Genomic DNA, 14141 nt, shown 5'->3' with positions numbered 1-14141 from the left:
TAAATATCGAATCACACATCGAATCATCCACTATACATCACTCAAAAATCAACAGCCTCTTAAACAAGTGTAGCTCATGTTCTGTGAGGCAGTCAACGAATAGCTAATTAGAAACGCATCGGGGGTGAGTAAGTACTAAGTACAAAGTATGGGGGTGTTAGAGCTGTATAGTAGCTAAAAAGTTACGAAGTTCACCCTCAATCGAGCTTACTAGGGCTTCCAGGCTTCGACTTTTGAGCGTGCCGGTGGCGATTGCCGAGTTTCGCCGACCGAACCAGTCGCAGTCGGAAACAAACGAGCGTTCAATGCTTACGTCTCGCTTACGCTGCCAAAGTTTTATTCTCTTCGTCGCAAATTGTGACAGCAAGTGGAGTGAATATTGTGATAATCAAGCGTTATTTGACCGGACGATTTGTACGTAATAAAAATTTAGTGTTGTTCATTCAATTATAAGCCAAAGGGAGCTTAATTCTGGTTTCGGCGGTCCCGTTTGTGACTGCGATAATTGCTGTTTGAGGAGGTAAGCAAAGTTTATTTTTGTTCACTTACCTTATTCTTTATTTACGGGATTAGTTTAGTTCAGCGGTGGAATCGTAGTAGGTTAACTGTCTTCAATAAATCTTTGTAATCAAACCTATTTTCTTTTGCTACAGTAATTATTTATTATCAAGCCGTTCAAACTTTGACTCAGTTAATTGGGTGTTAATTAAGTACCTAATGATGGAAAAGTATTCTCCAGTTCACACAGTAGATACGTTCTTAGGTATGTCATTAAAACTTCATCCGTGTTCAACACGCAATAAAAAGGAAGCTTTGCAAGTTATGCCTACAAAGCTGCTACAACACAAACCCGTTCTTAGACAGATGATAGTTTGTTATTATTTTTTGCTTTCAATCGATCACAAGACCCGGGAATTCCAAACCGTCCCATTAAAATTCTAGCTGCTAGCTAAATCAATTTTTTTCTAACCACCTACCTAGGTAAGTGAGTTAAATCGATAGCAGCGTTAATCTACACTATGTATAACTTAATCCCGGATCCATATTATAAATGCGAAAGTGTACTTATTTCTCTGTCTGCTAGCTTTTAACGGTCTGCGGTCCATTAGTTTAATCAATTTTAACGAAAGGTTCGATAGACTAATTCTAAATCTATGACAATACAGAGATAGCTTGTATCCTAGGGATGGATAAAAGTCTTTATTTCTGTACCAGAAAATGAAAGATTTCACGGAATTTTTTAAAAACCTGAATCTTCGGGGACAAGTCGAGATCAGGTACCTATATGTGGAGTAGAGATAGCTAGTAATAATATACCGGATATAAGGAACTTTATATCCCAGAAAATCTGCCCACAATATTTTTGAAAACCTAAATCCACGTGAACGAAGTCACGGTCATCATCTATTTGTTGTATATCATGAAAACCAAAAAGTTCTTAGGCGATTTTAAAAGACCAAAATCCAGCGGACGAGTCGCCTGAATCATCTAACAATTTATAGGGACGAGTTATTTATCTATAATATGGAAATTATAATAAACACAATAGACAATAAAATCACTTATGAATTCTATTCAATGTTTCGCGAGTCGCAAACCCGTGTATTGCATGTCTACCTAGTAACTTGTTATAAAGATCCGCAATGTAAGTAACCCCCTATTGTTTGCTTACCAGTGCGGTACGGCTTTTTCGAATATTTCAGCGCTTTCAACGATTTAACGGAATGTGTTTGTGCAATTACATTGACCTGGCTTGGCGCCGTCACAGCGCTTTATGTGTTGTAGCTCGAAACACCATCGCAATATCGACATATCAAGTGGGGCTAAAAGAAACACCCTGCACACGGATCGATTGTTACGTAACGGACAAATGGGCCGTTTCCGAAAAAATATAATGATACCGTACCTCAAATGCTGTGATAATAATCATGTGAGCTATCAAACATAAAATAAATAATAATCAGTAAAACATAATAAAAATATGTCGCACCCCTAGACCAAAACTATTTCAACTCAAAAACTTGCCTTTTGATAATATTAACTCAGTTTCTTCAGAAAACCTGTAGTAAATATGCTTTATTTCTTCTAAACCTTTTTTGTAATTTAAATATCTTCTGCAGGACATTATAAAAAATCTTTTTTTTAGTTTCTGGAAAAGTGTTATTGAGTTGAAACAGTTTTAATCTAGGAGTGCGAATTGCGCTGTAATTAACAGTTATAGGGATATTAATGCAGGAATTTGTGGATAGCAAACAAACGGGAGTAAACAACTCAAGTATGTACCTAGGTAGCCTACACCTGACACCAAAATGTATTCAGCAGATTAGTGTTGTTATGGATATCCATATCTGTAACCGAAACTATCGGATATCCGAAATAAAAAAATATCCGTAACCGTAACTGAATCCGTAATAAAAGTTTTGGATAGTTTCGGATAGGGCGGAGTCTAACTAAATACTACACTCGTACGAATTAACTGTGCACTCCGCTGGAATGCGACACCTTCATCAGTTCACATTTTACAGTTCCTTAAAAAATTAATATCCGTAACCGAAACTATCGGATAATCCGAAATAATTTAATATCCATAACCGTAACCGAAACCGATATTATTTTTTACCAATATCCATATCCATATCCGGATCCGAAATTATATATCCATAACATCCCTACAGCAGATCAAATAATTCAATTCAAGCGTTAAAGAAGTGTTTATGTTTAACTGTACCTACTATATTTTTATAGAATCAAGAACTGTAGAACGTCAAATTTAATCATCAGTTAAACTTATTTAATTTTTTTCGATTCTACCAATTCCAAACAACTTCACAATCAAATGAGAGAGCAGAAACAATAAAATTACATTAATTAATTAATAACGTCAAGTCTATACAAGAGATAGGTTAAGTAGGAGGATGGAATCCAATTAGCTGCCTACCTTTAATTGTGTCAATTGGATATCTGTTGATTGCTTCTCCCTCGTGACATCTTGTATCCACTCGGGGTTTAAATCGCATTGTTTTTATTTTTTTATTTAATGGATCTGATACCTACTAATATTAGAAATGCGTAATTATGTTTGTTTGTTGGTTTGCCCTTCAATCATTAGTTAGTTGTAACACAGTAGGTAATAGAACGAGCTAGTTTTTGGCATGGTTAAAGTTAAAGACCTGAAGAGTGACCCGAAAAATCAATAAGTTCCCATAGGATTTTTAAAAACCTAAATCCACACGGAAGAAGCCACGGGTATCATCTAGTACTTATAAATAATAAGTTTGAATAGATAATATAATAAGAAAACCGCTATTACTCATATAAAGTCGGTAAAAAATAACAATCCTATCAACTAGAAACGTTTTTCAAACAATGAGACCACTTTATAAACGCAGCCAACTGTTAATTTTTATCTAAGAAATTCATCATCACATCGAGAACGTCTTTAGGGATTTATCCGTAGATTAAACATCGAGGAAAATTGATTTCGTGTCTCCACGGATCGCTCGAACTAATTACCCGCGCAGCTCTGGGAAGATCGACTCTGATATTAATTAAAATTATAACTTGGCTTCGACGATTGGTTCGATTGATTCTAAAACCCTACCATCTTATCGACTTTCCATCTGTATCACATAGGTGCTTCATTTAGAACAGTATTGTGGGGTAGGTTATACCTTAAGGTAACCAGTGACCACTGTTTGGAAACATGACTGTTTCTGTTGGTTTTCTTGGCTGTTGTAATAAAATGTAAGGTACTTGGTACTAACTATTTAATACCTACCTATTGCACGCTCGGAAAAGCATAATAAATGCAATAATACGCATGGCTAAGGTTTGGAATACTCTCCCGCGATCTGTGTTTCCTACCAATTACAATCCGGGTATCTTTAAAACAAGAGTGAATAGGCACCTTCTAGGTAAACGCGTCCCATCTTAGACCACATCATCACTTTCCATCAGGTGTGATTGTGGTCAAGCGCTTGCCTATAGTGAATAAAAAAAAATAGAATTTCTTCTACTGATCGTACGAGTATTTCACCCGATTCCAGCATTGTTTAAATTTTTAACAACGTAAAACCAGATAAACCTATATTTTTTTTAAATTTTAACAGCCTCTTTAAACTCAATCAAAACTTTCATATTCGTACAGTACATTTCGGCATCCAATTTTCTCTTCAGAGTTTACATTTCCTTATTTATTGACAATAATTCATATTTATAAACAATCAACAAACGTTGCTACCGGAATTGTAAATCAAGCGCTGCTATCAATATACCTACATACTTTACTATCATTCCTATTGACAACTTTACTATCTTCATGATGAGGTTTACTTGAGAGATACGTTCTCCTGTCGGCCGTTTACTGCAAAGGAAATAATAAATATAACAAATTATGTGGCAACAAGATTGCAGGAGAAAGGCCTGATAAGGCAGGGTAATGTCCTGCTCCTAAGAATGTACCCAACGCTTGCTTAGATGGAGTATGTAAGCTTGATAACACGCAGGCAATTATATGAGTCCATTTCACATTCCGATGTATGTCAGAGTATTTTCTTAGTTTATTTCTTATTAATTACTGCATTCCGTGTAAGATGGCAATGCATTATCCATTATTTATGTACCCACCTACTTATTAATAAAATACAAATATACAAAAACTAGTCAAACATACTATTAATAATATTAAAGTAAATAAGTAACGGAAGATGGTTAATTAGGTGTTTGTTCTTTAACTAGATGAATTAATGTTTTTATATCTGTATCAATTTTCCCATTAATTAAAAACTTGAGATACCATTCACGGTTTTTAGTATGAAATGGTAAAAGATTAATTTACCCACGATTTATCATTGTCAAACTTACTAGTACAATGAGAAGACGTACTAGATAAAAGTGCAAGAGTTTGTTTTGTCTGTAGTATTACCTACTCATCCAAGACACAATAATTACAGTAGAGAGAAAAACCAAAATTATCCCTAAATATATAAAATAGTAGTGATAGTCCAGTGGTTAAAACGTTGGCTTCCTATTCGAGGGTGTAGGGTTAGATCTCGGCCACGCACCTCCAACTTTTCGGAGCAATTTATAGATTATATTATCACTAGCTTTAATGCGAAGGAAAATATCGTTAGGAAACCTGTATGCCTAAGATTTCTCTGTACTGTTCTCAAAGATGTGTGGAGCCTGCCACTCCGCACTTAGCCAGCGTGGTAGACTACGGCCAAATCCTTCTCATTGTAAGAGATCTGTTCTCAGTAGTGGCCCGGCGATGGGTTGATAATGATCCTTTGTATCCTACAATGCGAACCCAAATCAAGTCGGAAATTATAATTTGAATCTACTGATTCGATTCTGAGTTATGGCTTCTCTTAATTCATCAATAGGTAACTAATGAGTATCTACTTATAATCTCAGTTGGAAAAATACTCACAAAATAAGACCCGATTCGATTCTGTGTTAGTATATGAAATCTGTCGAATTTATTCCTCAAATGACGATTGAAAAATCAATCCCTAATTTCTTTTATAGAAAATTTAGTTCAAGCTAATTTTACAAATTTTCTTCATGGGTAGCTTTAAAGGTAGGCATGGTGTTCCACATGTTTAAATGATATTCCCGTTGGAATTTAAATCGAGTTGGAGTTTAAATCGTAGGTATCTATCTACCAAATAGTCGTTGGCACACCTGCGCAGATAGGTAATTAGAAAGGGGCAGTTACGGTACCTACCCGACGAATATTAGTGTGCCGTTTCCGAGTTTCCCCTTCAATATATTTGACAGCAAAATACAAAATGCTTAGTCAGTTTGTTTTGTTGGTACGCCAGCATTCTAAATTTCATTCATTATTGTTTACTTTTACTTTTATTGTCAGTACCTAGTTAGGTACATTATATTTTGAAAAATTGAATAAACTTAGGCTGAATAAATCGTTTAATTTTTATTTTCTTTTGTATTTTTATTGTTCAATATAATTCATGATGCCAGCTATATTTTAGCAAATGTTTAAGTATAAATATTAATTCATTTTTCATTCCTGCCTTCAAGGATTTAATTACAAAAATCATGTCCTTTAACTGAATTATGTTAAATTTTACTAATACAAACAAGATTATGTCCAGAATTTTGGACCTTAACTACAAAACAAAATATAATATTCGAAGGATAACTTCGGCTTTGTTTGTGGAGAAAATACTAAAATATTCGCATTTGGCCCGCAGTTGCGTCAACCTTAATCCTTTATCTGACCCTTATTAAATTCGCTAAGTCATGGCAGGGGTGGGTCTGTTTTTGTTAGTATTTCTTTAAGTGTTTGCTTAAAATTTTCGGTTGTGTTAAACATACATACTCGTATAACTTAGTACATATTTTAATACAAAGCAACAACCTTTCGATAGCATATTATCGTGAATAGAATGGTCTTTACATGTTCCAATATAAGACATATTCCATGCGATAGGAGCTGAAGCATTTTCAGACAATAGGCGTCTCAGGTGGCTCGTTAGCTAAGGTTACGACAAAAGCGATTCTATGTTACGTATTTAGATATTTTTCTTTAGGCATAACATACCTACGTACGCTGTAGGTACGTATGACCATGGTATGACACACTATACGCCATTAATCCATGGTCAAGACCAAAGTGTTTGCTCGAACGATTTCTGAGAATAAGAGTATCCATAAAAAACCACGAATGGTACATACTTACCTACATATAGGTACCACTATTTGGAAAAACTGGGAAATACGATGACATCAGCTCCTGAAGATAGAAACACCAATTGCGTTACATTACAAATAGTTAAGTATTGCATACCTATTATTATCTATCTATTTAGACTTTAAGAGTAAGTGAGGCTTGCGATAGTAAATACATACTTACATACCCGAATTCAAAAAGATTCCGAATATTCCTAATTAGTTCGATTCCCCTGCGGAAATGAGTTTTGCTCGATTTGATCAGGCCCTAGTCATGACTGTAAGGTCAGCCTTATTTATTAAATTATTATTATTGTTGTATAAAGAGCAGTTATAGTATGGAAACAGAACCACATCGATGACAGAACCCTGGTTTAGTAAGATATACCTATCTACATTGAAATTCTTTTCATATTCTTCGGGGAACATAGATTTTTATATAGAAATAATGCCATTGTTTGTTTTAATAATGTAGGTAGATGCTTCAATGTTAATTAACCCAGCCCTTATTAACTATTACTTACTTCCTCGTAATTACGTCCTCTATTAACCAACCATGATTCGTAGTACCAACTTGGCGATGATGCCCTTAATTACGTACTTAATAACTAATCGTTGACGGTGGTCTCATTCCATCAGATTTAAAGACTTTTGTCTGAATAAAAAATTCATTGTTGATCTAAAAGCGATCTTACTGTATCATGTTTTAGAGTAGAATTTTACTTGTCATGTCTGTTAAGAGCGTCTGGAGGAGCAGTGAACTTTGCCGACTGTCGAGGTTTCTTCCCCACACCTGAAGTTCACTCACACAGCTATTAGTTCTGAGCGTTTATAGTTTCGAGATAGAAATCACGCGCTTATGACATGTATTTTTAACCTCCGACCCAAAAAGAGGGGTGTTATAAGTTTGACGTGTATCTCTGTGTATCTGTCTGTGGCACCGTAGCTCCTAAATTGATGAACCGATTTTAATTTAGTTTTTTATTGTTTGAAAGGTGGCTTGATCGAAAGTGTTCTTAGCTTTAATCCAAGAAAATCGGTTTAGCCGTTTGTAAGTTATCAGCTTTTTTCTAGTTACTGTAACCTTCACTTGTCGGGGGTGTTAGAAATTTTTAATTTACACTTGTTCTAAACATCAGTTATGAAACTTACAAAACTAGGGTAAAAGATGAGAACCTGTTTAATTATTAGCTGTGGCGTTAATAGGCTATTAAAAAAAATTCTGACGTAATCAAGGTTTCTAGGAAGTTCACACAACTTGCATATTCATTAGTACAAAAATTATTAAAATGAAAATGCATAGTCGCGATGGCAAGTTATGGGATTTTTATCTATGATATTCAAGAATAATCTTATTAAGATGTAGACTCTCAAGGAATACGTCACGGGCCACGGCACTAACCAAGTAGCCATGGAAAACTGCTACTTTAACCCTCAGGTTCACGGGTGAAGAAAAGGACTCAGTCGTCAGTTCATGTAGTCATGCTTATAAAAATCCTTATAACGCAAACCAAAAATACCGGCCAAGTGTGAGTCAGACTCGCGCACTGAGGGTCCATACTCGGGTATTTTTTCCAACATTTTGCACGATAAATCAAAAACAATTATTACATAAAAATAAATAAAAATCTGTTTTAGAATGTACAGGTAAATCCCTTTCATATGATACCCCACTTGGTATACCTAGTTATCTTACTTTGAAAATTGAAACACATTTTAATTTTTTTTAAATGACATAACCACAAATTCGCGGTTTTCAGATTTATTCCTTTAAATTTGTGCTATTAGTCCTTTAGATTTGTGCTATAAGACCTACCTACCTGCCAAATTTCATGATTCTAGGTCAACGGGAAGTACCCTATAAGTTTTCTTGACAGACACGACCGACGGACGGACGGACGGACGGACGGACGGACGGACGGACAGACAGACAGACAGACAGACAGACAGACAACAAAGTGATCCTATAAGGGTTCTGTTTTGCCTTTCGAGGTACGGAACCCTAAAAAGAAACCTTGACAGTGGTAATTTAATAACGTCAATTTTTTTTAGTTTTTGGTTAGGTACTAATGTTTTTAGTAATGTTTATGTATGGCTTACTCTGACTAAGTAGGTACGAAGATGTTAGATATTCAAGGTTCATTACATTATGACATTTTTATAAACACAAGAGAATTGTATGAGTACCCATTTCTTATGCGGCTACTTCTAATAAAGTTACTGGAATACTAGGTAGTACAGTCTTTTACAAGTATTTTCTTTGAATGTGGTAACATTTATGAACTATTTGCTGAGCGTGAGATCGCTTTACCCCTCGTCCTTTATACAGCGCAGACCGCGAAGCAAAAGCAAAATTAATTTTTAAGTTTTTATAGCAAGTCACTGCAGCGACGTAGAAGATTGGCTCGTTAATCGTGTTTCTATGGGAAAAGTTTGCAGCTCAGACACCTTTGTGTGAGAACTTCGTTTAAAACGAATCTAATTTTTCTTTATTCTGTAACTCACTTTTAACTGAACCTTATTTTGAGAAAAAGAAAACCACGATGAACGTTAAGTAAAACTAAATTTAAAGGTTTTATTCACTGTCATAAGTTGCAGGGAGCCGCTGGATTCAGGATGGCGCAATACTGTGGTAACCTATAATGTCCAGCAGAAAACGTCTATCGGTCATATCGGTTGATAATAATGGTGATGATAGTCACTGTAAAAAGTGGAGTCGTAGAAGATTAGCTTATAATAATCGGATTTCTTTGCGAAAAGTAGCTTTTCCGGAAAAGTAGCTAAAATACCAACGTCCAAGTCTATCTTTGGTTCTTAACTACTTTGTTTACCTAGGAAATTTTACGTCGCGAATGTTTTGTTTTTAGCCATAGCTGTTACCAGCAGAATCGGTTGTTGATCAAGAGATCAATTGAACAAGCGGAAATATTTCAGTGCTTTATATTTTTGACGTGTTTTTACTTTTTATCATAATCGTATGCTTTCTATGTGTTACGTTTTTGCGAGATACTTACTTATTATTATTTTTTCATTGAAGACCGTTCATGTAGACCGCTGCGGATTCCTTATTGGTAAAGCCGCCAATCAAGCTAGATCGTGATAAAAACGATTAACGGGGCGCACCGTATTTGGGTCAGATATTTTTTGAACCCTCCTGATTGATATTCCTAATCCACATTGATCTAGTTGTTTTGTAGGGTATTGTCTCGTAACACAACCCTCATATTTCATACCTTCTTATATCATCATACCAAACATCTACTCTGAAGTCTGAAAGGCTTAATAGGGCTTGTGGTTTGGCGCGGACTCACTTTGATCGCATAGATTAAACTCCAGGAGATGTTACAGAGCAGATTTTCTTTACACTGCGTCCTACAGTCATTAGCATGACAAAGGTGCTCTCGTTTGGCTGATTAGCTGTGAAAATATTTTGGTTTCAACGCTCGAAGCTGTTTACTATTTGCATTTTCCAGATTTTTTAAAATAAATGGAAAACGTGTGTTGGTTTGTTGTCCTTCAATCACTCCGCAACGGAGCAACGAATTATCGTGATTTTTCGTATGGATATAATAAATACTTGAAGAGTGACATAGGTTACGTTTATCAAGGGAAAATAGAAAAACCTAAATCCACGCGGCGATCATCTGGTTCAAAATAGGTATTGCAGATTCAAAATAGTACCTACAAGGCATTAGAGCATTAACATTGTTCTGTTTTTCTAAAGTAAGTTTTAACAAGCTTTTTAATCTGTCTGTTGACTGTTGGTACTTGGTAGGTATTAACTCCACGGCTGTCTGAAGAATTCCTTCCTTAAGAATAATATTCCAGTGGGTATTTTGGGAAGCAAGAGTTCTACAATCACACTTACTCGTGCTTATCAAGTAAAATGTTGGTAAAACGAATAAAATTAAAGAGACCTTAAATAAAATTTTATGAACTACTTGCCCATTAATATTTCGATAATTACGTGTACTTATACGAATCTAGAACAAAGCTGTCACCGCAAAAAGGGTTAAGCACATAAAAATTAATCTCGTCCACCACAAAGGCTGAGCACTCTTGTGTGATGGCGGTTTTGCAAAATAAATAGCCATCATTAGAGGCGGGCGAAGCACCATTGCAAAGTACTGGAGTCTCTTAACACGCAACCCCTGGAGGGCGCTTGAAAATCCACTGAGACTCTTGTTGGGGGATTTTCACACTAATTACTACTTTCTGGGTCTGGCGCTCTGGTATACATGCGTTTGGGCACTTAACCATAAACTAGATACAGTAGAGAGGCTGTTTTGTATCATATTTTAGGCATGAATAATTCTGTCATACTATTTCTAAAAAGCGGTTAACTGCAAAAAGCAGTTTTTGAGTTGAAAATTCTTGAGAATTTTCAAAAACTGATGTTTCTAAAACAAATTCTACGTTAGATCAAAGTTTTAGGTTATTATTTAGTTTGGTTTGTAAAATCAAAGAGTTCCCACGGAACATAAACTGAATCTGCTCGGGCGAAGTCGCGGATTTCATCGAGCCGGAAAATAAAAGTAAAATAATCCGTTTCTTATAAAAGTAGTACACAAGTAAAATAAACCATATGGTTTTATTATCTAAAAACCATTTATTATACCCATCTTTTATCGCGGTCAAAACACAAAATAATTGTCAATTATTATTAGCCGACTTCCTTTATCAATCAAAAATTTAATTTTAGGTCAATGATTCTTTCCAAATTCATATCCCATCAATCGTGTAACGCAATAAAATTAATGTCACATCAAAACGTAAGCAGACAACCGTCGCAATAACACGCACACGGCACAATAAACATTCCTCTTCCAAATGTGAAACCAATTTGATTGTAATCGTATTGCGTCTGGATGCTATAGTCGGTACTACCACAACCTTGAAAGGTCAAGGACCTCCAGTATTCGTCATCGGTATGCGGTTTCCTCACAGTAGGGTTGCTATCTTCAAAAACAACATCGGACAAGATAAAGCTAATACCCCCTGAGAGGAGATACGTGGTGTAGGTATGCTCACTGCTCAGTATTGGGCCGGGCGCGTGATGATCAGGGATGATATTTAAAACATATTATTACCTAATTTATCCTTATATTCCTTTTAAATAAATTACTAAGTAATTACACAATATCTAAGAAGTGAAAAACTACATTAAAAAGCTGCTTGTTAAAAAGAAATTTTATGAAATAAGTATAAGGTAGAAGAAGTAAATTTTTACGTAATAGTTAATATTTTTATATTCAACGAAGAAATTCAAAATTTTGTTTGTAAAATATAAAAGGTCAAGGGCAGGGTTGGAATTGGTACTCTTCGCTTTTAAAAAAACAGTTTTAAACTTGTTTTAAAGCTATTTTAAATAAAATGTTTTGTTTAAAAATCGGTTTTTTAATCCTGCTAAAAGTTGGTAAAAATCTGTTCAGGACACTCTAAAGAATAGGATAATTGGTAATTCTACATCACAATCATCTGTTACGTTTGTTCATGCTGTAAACCTAATAAAGTTTCTGACTTAAATGGTTATGAAACCGACTATAATTTGCGATGTTACTTATTGCTCTTTGCTTCATGTACCAAGTGGTATAAAGAAATCCGATTCATTTCAAAACTTTAAAAAAACTCTTTGCTTCTAGTATATTTACAACACAGAACTTTTTGGGTTCCACTGTAATACCTAGATAGTTTATTAACAATTCCGTAATTTGAACAATTTACGTCATAATATAAAATAAAGTAGGCTATTTAGTTACAATTGACATTGCAGTTGGCTTGTATATCTCTTGGGGATATTTTCCTTCGATGACGAAACAATAAAAATAATATTTTTTATAACAATACTATTCAAAATTATTTACTCAAACAATAAAAATATAACAATATGTTTTTTGTTGTTTACATATGTAATTTTGGATAATGGGTTGTTTAAATAAAATTGTAGGTCACTATGTAAAAATGCATAGTAGTCGATAAATGCACTCCGATTGCCGCAGTTGTAGATATTCAGGTATAGCAAAATAGGCATTGTACCCAATTACCTAATTTGAAGTTCATATTTCTGCAAGATCATCATTATCTGTCAATTTTTAATTTTTTTTCCAAATAAAGTTATTTGGGTATTTTTTTAACAGGGCTCTCTCCGTCACTCGCTTCATACAATCGTAGTTCCAATTTTATTTGAACAGGTATCAAGCAACCAAAGTCCATGAAATTTTGCAGACATATTCTAGAAACTAATATCTGTGTCTGTGGAGTGACGGAGAGACCCTTGCTACTTACTCATTGTTTTTTTATGAAATGCATAATTTTCAAAAACATTTAATATTATACTGATACTTTTATTTTAGTCACAAAATATATAATAGTGCGTAAATGTAGTTTATCGCTTTTATCACATTACATTAAGTTTCATTTACATCATACATAAATAAACTTTCATTAAAATCAGAAAGATCTTTTGTAGTGATTCTATTAAGTACTACAGAATTGCTACGGGGAATTTTAACAAGCACAGGCCCCAGCCCGGCTAGCATGGGCAGTAGATAAAAATTATATTCCCGATTATATCCACTGATTTCTATGACATCAGTGGATATAATCGGGGGATATAATTTTATCTACTGCCCATGCTAGCCGGGCAGGTGTCAAAACATCTACCAAATATAGATTACTTCTCCGTAGCGGCTCAAAGGAAAAGGATAAGTAGATACTTAATACATACATGTAACAAAAGCTACGTTTTTTACTTTTATAGCTAGGTACGTTTAATATATGTAAATACATTAATATAATGTTCATGGCTAATCCGCTTAATCGATTTTGATGGTGGTATTAATAGAGACTTAAAAGAAATCAAAGAGATTCCACGAAATATTTAAATAATAATAAATTCACATGGACACCGTCCCGGGCATCATCTAGTACCTACATAATAATATATTTAACTAATTATTGCATGTCGCGAAGTATAGGTATATCTACCAAAGATTTCTAAGTTTGATTTGGAGAATTGACCTAAAAGGTCAATCCTCCAAATCAATCAAGTTTTAAGTTGGAAAATGAGCAAAAATACTTCACAGATAGTAATTATTTGTGAAAGGTATAAATAACATTATTATTCAGCGGAATTAAGTCTGTTTTGGAACTAAAGCTTCAGTCCAAAACAATTAAGCTTCTGTAGTATCAGAATTTGAAACTAAGTTAAACTTTATAGTTAAGTGGAGTTGTTATAGCTTACTTTACGAATATTGAATAGGTATTGAAATATAAACTTGGGAGATTGTTTAAATAAATTTAAATAAAAATACTGCTAAAAGTGCTCCTAAATTTTGGTAAATGAAAACTTTGCTTGGTTATCATTATAATTATAATGCAAATGCACTAAGCAGTTTTGTCTTGAATCCTTGAATCTTGATAGCAATTTTTTTCATTATTACTAG

General features: G+C 34.4%; 1 protein-coding gene across 1 annotated transcript in view; it reads left to right on the top strand.

Annotated features, from left to right (window-relative positions):
* The first annotated feature begins 268 nt into the window (after positions 1–268).
* LOC123870822 overlaps positions 269–14141 on the top strand; it is a 51835-nt gene continuing 37962 nt past the window's right edge. Inside the window, exon 1 of the mRNA XM_045914293.1 lies at positions 269–520. The gene's annotated coding sequence lies outside the window, so the exon portion shown is untranslated. The remainder of the gene's footprint in view (positions 521–14141) is intronic.

The sequence above is a fragment of the Maniola jurtina genome, chromosome 2 (genome assembly GCF_905333055.1).
Source record: "Maniola jurtina chromosome 2, ilManJurt1.1, whole genome shotgun sequence".
NCBI lineage: Eukaryota > Metazoa > Arthropoda > Insecta > Lepidoptera > Nymphalidae > Maniola > Maniola jurtina.
Note: the sequence above shows the minus strand (reverse complement) of the source record. Positions and strands in the feature narration are given on the sequence as shown.